Source organism: Macrobrachium nipponense, chromosome 30, assembly GCF_015104395.2.
Source record: "Macrobrachium nipponense isolate FS-2020 chromosome 30, ASM1510439v2, whole genome shotgun sequence".
Classification (NCBI taxonomy): domain Eukaryota; kingdom Metazoa; phylum Arthropoda; class Malacostraca; order Decapoda; family Palaemonidae; genus Macrobrachium; species Macrobrachium nipponense.
Genome location: NC_087218.1, coordinates 5,160,461 through 5,172,974, shown reverse-complemented (window position 1 = coordinate 5,172,974; position 12,514 = coordinate 5,160,461).

The following is a 12,514-nucleotide window of genomic DNA, read 5'->3' as shown; positions in this document are numbered from 1 at the left end:
GATGATTAAAGCATATCAGGAAGCTGCTTCCTTGGGCGTAATGGCAAGAATCTGAAAGGTTTTAAGAGCCAGTATCTCTCTCTCTCTCTCGTAACCTAGATTGAAAAAATGGAAAAAAAAAACAATGGATTAATTAATGTGATCATATATATTGACTCAGGATGGGGCACGAAGGGTCAAGAATGGAATGAATATGAGAATCTAAAGCCTTTTGGGTCACTGGCGAGAGGAGGAGCACTAGGCCTATATCACCTATTCCCCGCCATGCCAGCCTCGCATTCTGGCGGTTTAGTGCATCGCAGATATTATTAAAATGGTTTTTCCGGTTCGGACCCTTCCATTGGAAAGGAGACAAAAGGAAGGAATAGTAATTAATAATAATCATAATCATAATAATAATAATGATAATAATAATAATAATAATAATAAAAGCCTTGTTGGAGAATAGAAATGAGAGAGAGAGAAAAAAAAAAAAACTAGGTGAAACTACCCGTATACCAGGCAGGAGGATATTATCTTCAAATCTATTCTACAGGTACATAGGGAACACGATTTGAAAATAAAAATAAAAATGGAAAAAAATATTATCAACAAATGAGGATGATTTGTAGCAAGTGACAAGTATTTCATGGACTACGAATGTACACGTGCTGAATATAGCATTTGGGAACAATAATAATAATAATCATAATCATAATAAAACTGACGATGAAGAATGTTGGAATTCGTCTTGTTTGGTTCTGTTGCATAGAGCGTCAATCACTGGAGTGGCCATCAAGCAGTCAATCTTCCTGCCGAGTGTGTGACTTCGGGCGGCCATATTGAAAGGTCTCGGTCCAACTCTCAGTAATATACTTCATCACTATTATTATTAATATTTTTGCTATTATCATTTTTATCTTTTTTACTATTATTATTTTACTACTATCATTACTACTAATATTATTAACTTTCTACTATTGTTATCATTATGAGTGTTACTGATATTATTAGTTATTATTATTATTATTATTATTATTATTACTATTGATATTACCGGACCCAATTTCACAGAGAAAAATTACCTTACAAAAAACATGTTGGCCTAAGCACTTGGTTCCTGTAAATTACAGGACTTTCTTTGCATACAGTCACTGAGCGCTAACCAAACAGTAATGTACAATCACTAAACACTAACATTCACAATGCACTTACACCCACTAAACACACAGACTTAACATATATTCACACTCAATAACACTAAACACTCACTGAATACCCAACACTCACTATACACTAAACACTCATAAAACACTAAACTCACTAAATACTCGTACTCACTATACCTCAAACACTCGGTAAACATTCAATAAAACTTCACAGACAGCCTTTGTTCTCTGAATCATCTGCTTTGTGTGTGTTTGTGTGTGAGTATGTTTGCTCTCTAATAATAATCCAGCTTAGTATTTATTGCGTTTGTTTTTATTTGTGCATTTGGATGTGTTTCTTTTTCGCATTATTCATCTGCGTTGTTTTCTTTGTAGGGCGCTGCTGCTGCTTCTGCTGCTGATTCCTCGAGTGGAGAGTTACAAGGATGAGGATGTCTCAGAGACTTGTTATAATTAGTCCATTCTCCTTAGAGGAGACATCGCATAGACATTAAATGTTTCATCATTCATTTTTCCTCATAGGTGAGTGTTTTTAAAGCACTACATTTTTTGGAAAAAAAAAAAAAAAAAAACACATTATAATTCTCTCTCTCTCTTGGCCACAAGCGTTTGTATATCGAACAAGCATACTTCAGCAATTTTGTAAATAATGACTCTCTCTCTCTCTCTCTCTCACACACACACACACACACACACACACACACACACACACAAAACCCCATCTGTGACCCCCTCCCCCCACCTCTCTTAATCCAGAACCATTGTTAAATACCAGGGAAAGACTATAATGGCCTCTGCAATTTTTTTTTATTTTGAAGTGAACGCATGTTTAGTGCACGCCCGTGATCTGACTAAACATTGCATCAGGTACAAATAATCTGGATTGAAAAATAAAATATTGTTGCACTTCCGTAGGTACTCCAGGACTGGCTCTCTCTCTCTCTCTCTAAGCACATTTAATTTCTATTGCCTACATTTATATACATACACACACGACACACACACACATATATACGATATATATATATATATATATATATATATATATATATATATATATATATATATATATATGTATATATATACATATATACATAGATATATGTATACACACATATATATATAATTCACGTATTTATACTTACATATATTTTAGGGCTGTTGCCTTATATAATAAGGCGCCCTATGAGGTAATGTTAGACTTGCGATAATCTTACGCCAAGTCGGTTGGTATTGCACTTCCATATTCATGGGAGTGTCTTGGGGTTTGTAGATCACTTACGAAGTCGGTATTATCTTCTTTGGTTAGGACGACGATGTGTTAAACTCATGATGATTCGGTGAGGAGGTTCTTGTAGAAAACACGAAGTATAAAAATATATATATTCTTCTGAATTTTTACATGGTGAAGATCAGATATGATTGTACAAGTCTTCTATGACGATAGCTTGATCGCTTCTGCCAATGATGATGGCTAATTCTATTCTCTCTACATGATAAAGCTTAGGTAAAGAGGTACAGGTCTTCTAATGACGATAGCTAACTCTATTCTGCTCGTCTACCATCTCTGTTACAAGTTATGAAGGAAGCAGATAGTAGCTCGAACATATGAAACATACAATCAGATGACATAGTTACATACGAACACACAATCAAAATGAGACACGCTACAGATCACGTAGGCCGTTTGAAATTATAGGTCGCGGTAGTTGTCTCAAGCAGGGAGCTTGGACTAGAAGTTTATAAACAAATGTATGACTACAGGTGACGGCATGTTATCTTAGCCTACTTTATTGTATACGTCATCTTTAGCGTCTCTAGTCTGATCACATTCCTGCAAGCAATCTGGTTGACCTCTTTAGTTTTAGTCTTTTATATATATGGACTAACATCCCATATTTTTATTATGTAAACACGAGATGAAGCCTGTGCAAGCAGATATTTGAGGTTAAAGGAATCAATGCTGATACGGCAATGATGACGACGTCACTTGGCAGGAGATTGCTCTCAGCCAGCTAAGAGTTACGTACTTGCTGTAATAAATACGATTTTTAGTATTTTCAAATGATATTTTTTTTTTTTTTAAAGCTCCATCCACATGAGAAGGATGTCTGAAAAAAAAAAAACAGTACCAAAATTGAACAATATATTAATTTCATGTTGGAAATCTGCATGATTGTAATTATGTTAACAAAATTAAATATTCCTTATTCAAACTAATGAAAAAGGTTTCCATACAAAATTTCAAATATATATATTATTAGCCCTGTATAGATTCATATAGGATTATTCCATAGATAACATTTTTTTTCACTTCTAGACTTCCTGACTTTAAAATTTTTATTTTATATTATTTATTTATTTATTTTTTTTTTTTTCATTGACTACGAATATAAATCACCGGGACAGACAATATGTCAGTAGTTTTGATATGTGTTTGAACTTTTAGCTTATTTGTGTCGTTACTAAAGCGTTAAGTTAGAGTTCAAATCTTTACGCATATATATTTGGATATTAATTAACCTATGGTTACGTTTTTGCTTATGATTTTATCGTGATTCCTTTTTTGTTATAATTTTGTAACCCTTCCGACTTCTTACGGAGTGTATTATATCGACTCCACTTGTATCCATATTTATTTTATTTTTTATATTTATTATTTATATATATATTTTTTATATATATATTTGATAAATTAATGGTTGGCTTGGAATATGTGAAAAGTGTTCTAGCGGCGTACCAGTATAAGGCTACTTGCGGTATCAATTCTATAGATACAAAATGTGAATGATAAAGTATTTTAAAAACCGTTGAGAACCGCTATAATCCAGTCGGATCCGGAATCCAATATCACGAGTTGTAACTCGTAAGACATGACACTTTTTTTATTTATCTCTTATTCTACCAAGCCGATTGACTGGGTGATAAAAATATATTATTGGTTTTGTTTTTCTTATGGATAGGAATTCACACAACGTTAAGGAGATTATTATTGATTTACACCACCCGAGTCACAGATTAATATGTGTTGAATTCCATGTTACTGATTTAGCACTCATAAATATTCCTAACGCACGTAATTGCGGTGTTTGTTTTTAGTGCTATTAATTCTATATAACGTGTCAAGGAACTATTAACACTAAGAAGTGTTCATTTCCCTCTGTCAGGACTCGAATTTCTGTTAATAATTCTACGTATATTCTTTCAAGGATTGATTTGGCACAGATAGGCCCTTAACTGACAGGTGTCTTAGTGTGTCCCTTGTTTTCATGACACGTGTTACAATCAGTTATGTGCTTTTTATATCTGTAAGCATTGTAGGCCAGTAAAACAGTGATTTGGCTTTCTGTGCATAGTAGGGAACCCTGGATGACGGAATGCAACCAGTTTATGACGATTGGTATGAAAGAGATTATTACTACTACCTGGTCGTTAGTCATCTGCTGTGTTCTTCGGGTTTGCCTCGTCACGGACCTACATATAATATTACATTTGATTACATTATTCTGATACACATTCTTTAAATATACCTTTGCTTTAGGGTTTCTGCTCGAAGTGTTTATTGTTTTGTTTTTGCTTAGCCGCTGACCCTGTTTCCGCTCGAATGTTTGTTATTATTTGCTTATTGCTGCTGACTCTTGCTTTGTTCAGTTTTGTAACAGTTCTGCGCTCCGACCCCAGATATTCAATGCTCGCGATCTCTTGGGTTAAGGAATTTTCTTGTTTAGATACGGTTTTAACAATAGGCACGGATCTATATCTTATAGTCTAATTAATGGTTCTTTGCAGTATGGTGCGGGATTGCGGGATAATGCGTCAGCTATGATAATTGCTTTCCCAGGTAGATATCTTATCTTGGCTCCAAAGACCATGAATGATCATTTGTCACCGAGGTTCCTTTGGACTGTGATTAAAAGCCTTTGAAAAAACTCGGTAATAAAGGACTCATGTTCAGTAAGGACTTTATCAGGATAGCCATAGATTATAGAACTTAAAATGTACTAGTGAGTTAAAGATACCATAGCCCGTTCCTTGCTATACTGCTTATTTACTTTCAGAGGGCTTTAGTTTACGTGAATAAAAAGCTATAGGAAAGAACTGTTTATCATATTACTGAAGTTAGTGCCAACCCCCTCTTATTACCCCCTTGGTCTGGGAGGGGCGGGCGTTCCTCTTGCAAATAAAAAAAAATTCCTTATTTAAATCAGGGGATTTTTAAGTTAGGTGAGCTGCATATCCGCTTTTCAAGATATCGAACGCCTGTTGATGCTTTTTAGACCATAATAAATCTACGCTCCTCTTCGTAAGATCTGTTAAAGGAGCTGCTATGATTGAAGAGTTATATATTTGTATACGATTGTAATACCCACTACAGTGCAAAAGTGCTGTATCCCCTTTTTATGTTAATAGGTACCGGAAGTTATGAATAGCCGACACTTACCATGGACTACTTTAAGACCTTGACTAGACACATAAAAAAACCTAGATAAACATGTTCGGTTTTTAAAAACTCACATTTAGATATTTTACTCTGAGATTATTTGTCTTTGTCTCTGTAGCACTAGCTCTAGTTTATGTGAATGTAGTTCTAAGGTATTTAGAAAAGATTATAAGACCAACCATATAAGCATGTAGGGTATCCCTTAAAAGTCTCCAAACACTATATTGTAATTGGGGCGCAACGTAAGCCGGAGGCATACGTAAAAATTGATAATGTCCCCTGAGTGTGCTGAAAACGGTGTATGAGGTACAATCACTTAGGTAATGGTATCTGGTAAAAGCTTTTAAGTAAGTCCAAGTTGGTGAAAAATAGTTTATTCTGGCGTTTGAGGGAAAAATTATATGGGCTATTTGATTTCCTAATGACTCCTATTACTAACATTTTTCAACTTCGTCATTTATCTCTATTTTGAAATTTCATTGAGAGTCTATGCGAAGGTACGTATATAGCTTTATGTTTGTCCTTAGACCATATTTAGTTTTCAATGACATCCGTTTTTCTCCCAGAGATCACTCGCTAGTGGAGAAACTTCCTGGTATTCAGATAAAAGATAAAAATTCTGCTGAATCACCTCTGCTTGAATGACTTTACGGATATTACTTTAGATAGATTATCAGAGAGATTCATCTACGACTGGTTGGGCGGGATTAAAAATTAGCAACAATAAAAAAAAAATGCGATATTTATATGTATAGGTTTTGTGGATTACTAGATTCACTTGTTGCTGCGAGTCAACCGTGTCTAGGGCTTTGTTCGCGGAAATCGTTATATTTCAGTGTCGGGAAGGATTAAAATTTCATTTCCCAGCAAAGTCTTTTTACACGCACTAAGACATTCGAGGGTGCATGCTTCTCGAGATTTTGCGTGCAAACTACGACTGCGGTTGTGGGAGAATTCTGTTGGGTCATTTGAACAATGTTTCGATTTATGAGACAAATGTATAGTTCCTTTATATAAGTTATTATTTGATTAATTGTCTCTTTTTTTTGTTCAAACTGATTTTAATATGTTTGAAGGTTTATAGGATTTTCCTTTGATAAACACGCCTTATTTTGCAGGATGTAAGATAATATTTTGTATACCCCTAGATGGATCTTACAATTACACTGGATACAGATCAATGTTTTTTATAACTATAGAGGTATCTGTAAGCGCTCGCTTATCCGGACTTCTCATTAGGGAAGTTCGAACAACAGACGGTGAGTCCGTAAATACAGGATATTACGTGTACTAAAATAATAAAACAAGATATTCTAATTTTACGGCGCGTACAGTCGGGCTTTATCCACCACTACTTATAATAACTTACGTATTAAAATTACTAGAACCTGCTCTGGTTACTTGATACGGTCGTGTGATTCATAGGAAAATTCCTTTTTAATTCAAAAAGGTATTTGGCATGTATGATCCAACATCGCTTTTCCCCACTCTGCTAGAGTCGCTTATTGTGTGGAATTTGCTTTGCTTTGAAAACTTCGGCAGTTTTGACTAACCTTGACCGTCTGACTGGATGACATAGTAACCAAGTATGCTTTAAGCACGATTTGTTTGTTTCTGAAAGGGCTACTGTTTACCTATTTCTTTTTGTAATAATTAGGATCCTTCTCTTTTTACCAAAATTTCCCACATCGACAACGTATTGTGTGTTTTTTTGCATTCTGTTGTTGGTTACGTATAAAGCAGCGAAAGTATGAATGACGAACTATTAGGAATTGAGCGATTACTATTAAGACAAGTTATTTCTACTGCATTCAATATTAATTGTTTGTACTTGCTGTTGTTTACTTCATTCTTTGCTAAAATTTTAAATAGTGAGGGATCCTGGTCAGCGCATTTAGCCTAATGAAAGTTTTTTACAGACATGTTATTCCTTGAAATCCAGCCGTATTTTTAAAGTTAAGTTGAGTCATTGAGGTTCGATATTTTATATAACTCAAAAAACTCAAGGCTAAAACTGCGATCGGGACTTGCAAAGGAGCATTTACTGTCATGACCCGAAATAGTGTTACCTCTAATTTATCTAGATTTGTACGGGTGTTCCACTTGTTTATGTGTGTTTTCTAATCGCTACGGTGCCTAACGACCCTATCCATGCATCTGTATAAATACAGACGTCCACTGCGTAAACGCATATTCACTGTTTAATATGATTTGTTACGTAAGGGATTAATAATCACCCAAAATGATAAAATTAACATAGTATATGATTATGATATTTCAGTAGAACTTCTGGAAACAGACACTCAAAGATAAAAACTCGCAGTAGCGAAATCTCAATTATGTAGATAATTTCTGTAAAAAAGTAAGATTAAGAATGTCTCGTAACTTCAGCCACAGAATAACGAAATTCGACCTGCAAAGGAAACACTCAAAGTTACTCCAAATGAATAAAAAATTGTACTTAGCTTGCTTTTGTGGGAAGTCACGGTGTTCCGATAACGACACACGGCCTTGGTCCTCCTTCTCTATTTAGCGGATGACCTGGTTTTTTGGCTTGAGTTTCCCCGTGCGCGTTGTTGGGATGATTCGAGCCCTTGAAAATCCGATGCTGCAGACGCGTTCGGTTTTGTTTCTTGCAGTGCCGGAAACGCTCACTAACGATGTTTTCTTGAATGATTCTAATGAGAGACGAAGCTTGCGTTGCCGTAGGAAAAGGACACGTCGGGTTTGTTTCTTGAAGTTATTCACTAAATGATGATACTAAGTTGCTTGAAGAATCTCTTGCTTTCGTCGTCGTTGACTTCATGATTTATTATTCTGGTTTTTCTTCGGAGAAGTTGTAGAGTTCTTCTGGTCCACTGCCACCACTTTTAGGGCTGTTGCCTTATATAATAAGGCGCCCTATGAGGTAATGTTAGACTTGCGATAATCTTACGCTAAGTCGGTTGGTATTGCACTTCCATATTCATGGGAGTGTCTTGGGGTTTGTAGATCACTTACGAAGTCGGTATTATCTTCTTTGGTTAGGACGACGATGTGTTTAAACAAATCATGATGATTCGGTGAGGAGGTTCTTGTAGAAAACAGAAGTAGTAAAAAAAATATATATATTCTTCTGAAAGTTTTACATGGTGAAGATCAGATATGATTGTACAAGTCTTCTATGACGATAGCTTGATCGCTTCTGCCAATGATGATGGCTAATTCTATTCTCTCTACATGATAAAGCTTAGGTAAAGAGGTACAGGTCTTCTAATGACGATAGCTAACTCTATTCTGCCCCGTCTACCATCTCTGTTACAAGTTATGAAGGAAGCAGAAAGTAGCTCGAACATATGAACATACAATCAGATGACATAGTTACATACGAACACATCAAAATGAGACACGCTACAGATCACGTAGGCCGTTTGAATTATAGGTCGCGGTAGTTGTCTCAAGCAGGGAGCTTGGACTAGAGTTTTATAAACAAATTATGAATGACTACAGGTGACGGCATGTTATCTTAGCCTACTTTTATTGTATACTCATCTTTAGCGTCTCTAGTCTGATCACATTCCTGCAAGCAATCTGGTTGACCTCTTTAGTTTTAGTCTTTTATATATATGGACTAACATTCCATATTTTTATTATGTAAACACTTACATATATACGTAACACAACCCCAAAATACCTCCCTAACACACACCCCCGTTTCCAAACGTTAATTAACAGACAGAGAGCCAGACAAAAATCACAACTGGTATTCAATTACCTTTATTATTTCCCCCCTCAACTTCTCTGGTAGAATATGTTGCCTTTTGAATTATTAATAACAATAATAATAATATCATAATTATTATTATATTTCCCACTGAATATCCTAGGTTCATTTGTAGCCCATTTTCCCTGTCTGTGTGTGAATGTACTAAAAAAAATGGCTGTCTATCTGTATTATATATATATGTATGTATATATATGTGCGTATATTATATATATATATATCATATATATATATCTATATATATATATATATATATATATATATTATATATATATATATATATGTATTTATATATATATACATATATATATATATACACACACACACACACACACACACACACATATATATATATATATATAGATATATATATATATATATATATATATTATATATATATATATATATATATATATATATATATATATATATATATATATCTATATATATATATATATATATATAATGTATATATATGGAGTTTTACCAGACCTTTCGACTTCTTGTCCTTTACTTGTATAGAAGTGTGCGGATGAATTCATTGTTAGGAGAGGGTGATTGGCAAGGTGGAAGAAAGAATGTGTCTAGAGGAACAGTCAACGAAATTAAAGAGGTTGCAGCTAGGGGCAGAAGGGAAGCAGCAAAGAACTTTTTCTGCTTACAGTAGACCCCTTGAGATGCACTGACGGCACTAACCTCCTACGGAGGACATCCTCCATGGGATATCGCCCATTGGACGGTGGAAGGATTAAGCTTGTGGTCTAGGTATAATGAGCAAACAGATTCCGACTGGCAATATATATATATATATATATATATATATTAATTATATCTCTATATATATATATATATATATATATACTATGATTATAACTATTTTGAAGTCTAATATATCTGACTGTGAAATTTATAAGAAATAAACTTTGATTCAGCGAAGCTTCAGCCTAGCTATGATCATACGATGACTTACTTGGCCCAACCGCCATTGCAGTGAGTGAGTGATACGCTTCCGAAACCTTGGAAGGATAAAGAAAATTTCCTTAATATATAAATATTTTAATATTAAAGGAAGTTACTGAACGTCTAAAATTAACCAAAGTCGGCAGAAGTTAGACAATGCTATCGTAGATAGAATTTATACTTGATTTCGACGGTGTGTGAGACATTGAGATTTTTGTTTTAAAAGTAAGTTTGAATCCGGTGCAACGATACGAACGCGGATGACATGGTTGGTGTTTTGAATCACTGGAGTTTTAAAGGGAGAGAGAGAGAGAGAAAAAAAGTGTGCGTTTGTGTATGTACTTTGAGACTGTGCGTATGAGAGCAAGAGACTTTTTATTGTGGTAAATTTACCGAGAGAGAGAGAGCATCTATGTACGTACAAGACGCAGCCTGACACCCTATGAATCCTCGATCTGTCGGGATCTGTAGCTACCCGAGACGTAGGTTAATTCAAAATAGTCTACCGGCTCTTCTGCCTCTGGCGGCTGACTGATGGTCTTTAGGTACCTCATTAGTGGGCAGCATACCGCAGAAAAGCCGGAACCCCTGGTTTGAATGGTAATGTTGTTTAAGACCAATTCCTTGAATTTTACGCCAAATGCTCTGAGTAAGGTGGTAAAAACATCCCTCGCTGTCCACTTCTCTACCAAAGCTGGCACTCACTGCACGTAAAACACCTTCTGTACCTGAAGGATAAATCCTAACTCCGAGCTACGGTTGACGATAACATCAAACAACTCCGAGTACACGGCTCTTCACTTCTTCTGTAGCAGAGAATAGACACGCGAAACATAACCTTCACTGAATAAAACTCTGAACACATAAACCTGAGTGAACTATGATGGTGCCATCTTGAAGTTACCATCCATCCGTGTAGATGGTCTCTGCAGCTGCTGGATGAATTAGATCCTCCTCTGTTGCGTTTGAAGCAGTGCACAAATTGTTATCAATCGTTATGTAAAGGCCGGTGATGGTTTTTTTCTTGTTGCTTTCTTTCCGTTACGTTTTTCCTTTCTAATTTTTTCCTTATACTTTCTATCCTAGATTCGTTTGTTCCTGGACGGTGCTGCTTACTTCTCCAGCCCCCCCCCCACCCCCCACCCCCCACTCACACTTCGGTCAGATTTCACTGAATCTGCTCTTTCTCTTTCTCTTAAAACCGCCTCGCGTTTCTTCTCGATTTTGCTTACTTCAGTGAACAAGGTAAACTATACTTAAATATATTAATAAGCAAGAGAGAGAGAGAGAGAGAGGTTTGCAAAGAAAAGGCTCTAACTCCAATACGAAGTTATCAAAATGCTGTAACCGGAACACTCTAGGCCTATCGCCTTCAATTGTGGTTTAAAACCCAGGTGTTATCTGTACTTTTATAATAATGAATCAAGAAATTCAATCTTTTTCGACATGACATCATTTCTTACATTTAAATTAAAATAAAATAAAAACTCCACAATTCCCAATCATTCAAGCCTTTCGAAGTTCAGGTTCAATCTCATTTGAAACCGACGAACTTCAGTCTTCCTAAAGGCTGAGGGATGTGACCAGAAGCTTTATTTTCATAGAACTTTATTCCCTTTCAAAATGGCTCATCTAAATCTATATAAAGTTTGGCCTAAGAAATGTATAAGAGAGAGACTTTAAAATACTATAGTAGGCCTAGTGATTGTTCTGCTTTAACTGAACAGAGCGAAAAATGCAATGCGTTACAACCCCCAAAGCTCTTCTTCTTCTTCGTCTTCTTCTTGTATTTTGATATCATTTGTTAACTATGTATCATTATTATTATTATTATTATTATTAGTATTATAATATTATTATATTTCCCTTTTCTTCTTCCCTCTTACTCCTTCCTGATGAACAACTTCGCATTCTTTGGAAGCCTCAAGAACCTCCAGTCGATGGCCCCTTTTTGGGGGAGGGAGGCCGCTTCTCTTCCCGCACGAATGGGTTCCATCTACTGAATTTGTAATAATAATAATAATAATAACAACAACAACAACAACAACAACAACAATAATAATAATAATAATAATAATAATAATAAATATTACCAAAAAACAAACGGGATTTTCATTTCGACCGTTGACGCCACAGCTCCGGGTGCATAGAAAACGGAGGAGGAGGACGGGAGGGGAGGGGGAGGGGGGGAGGGCAGACCAT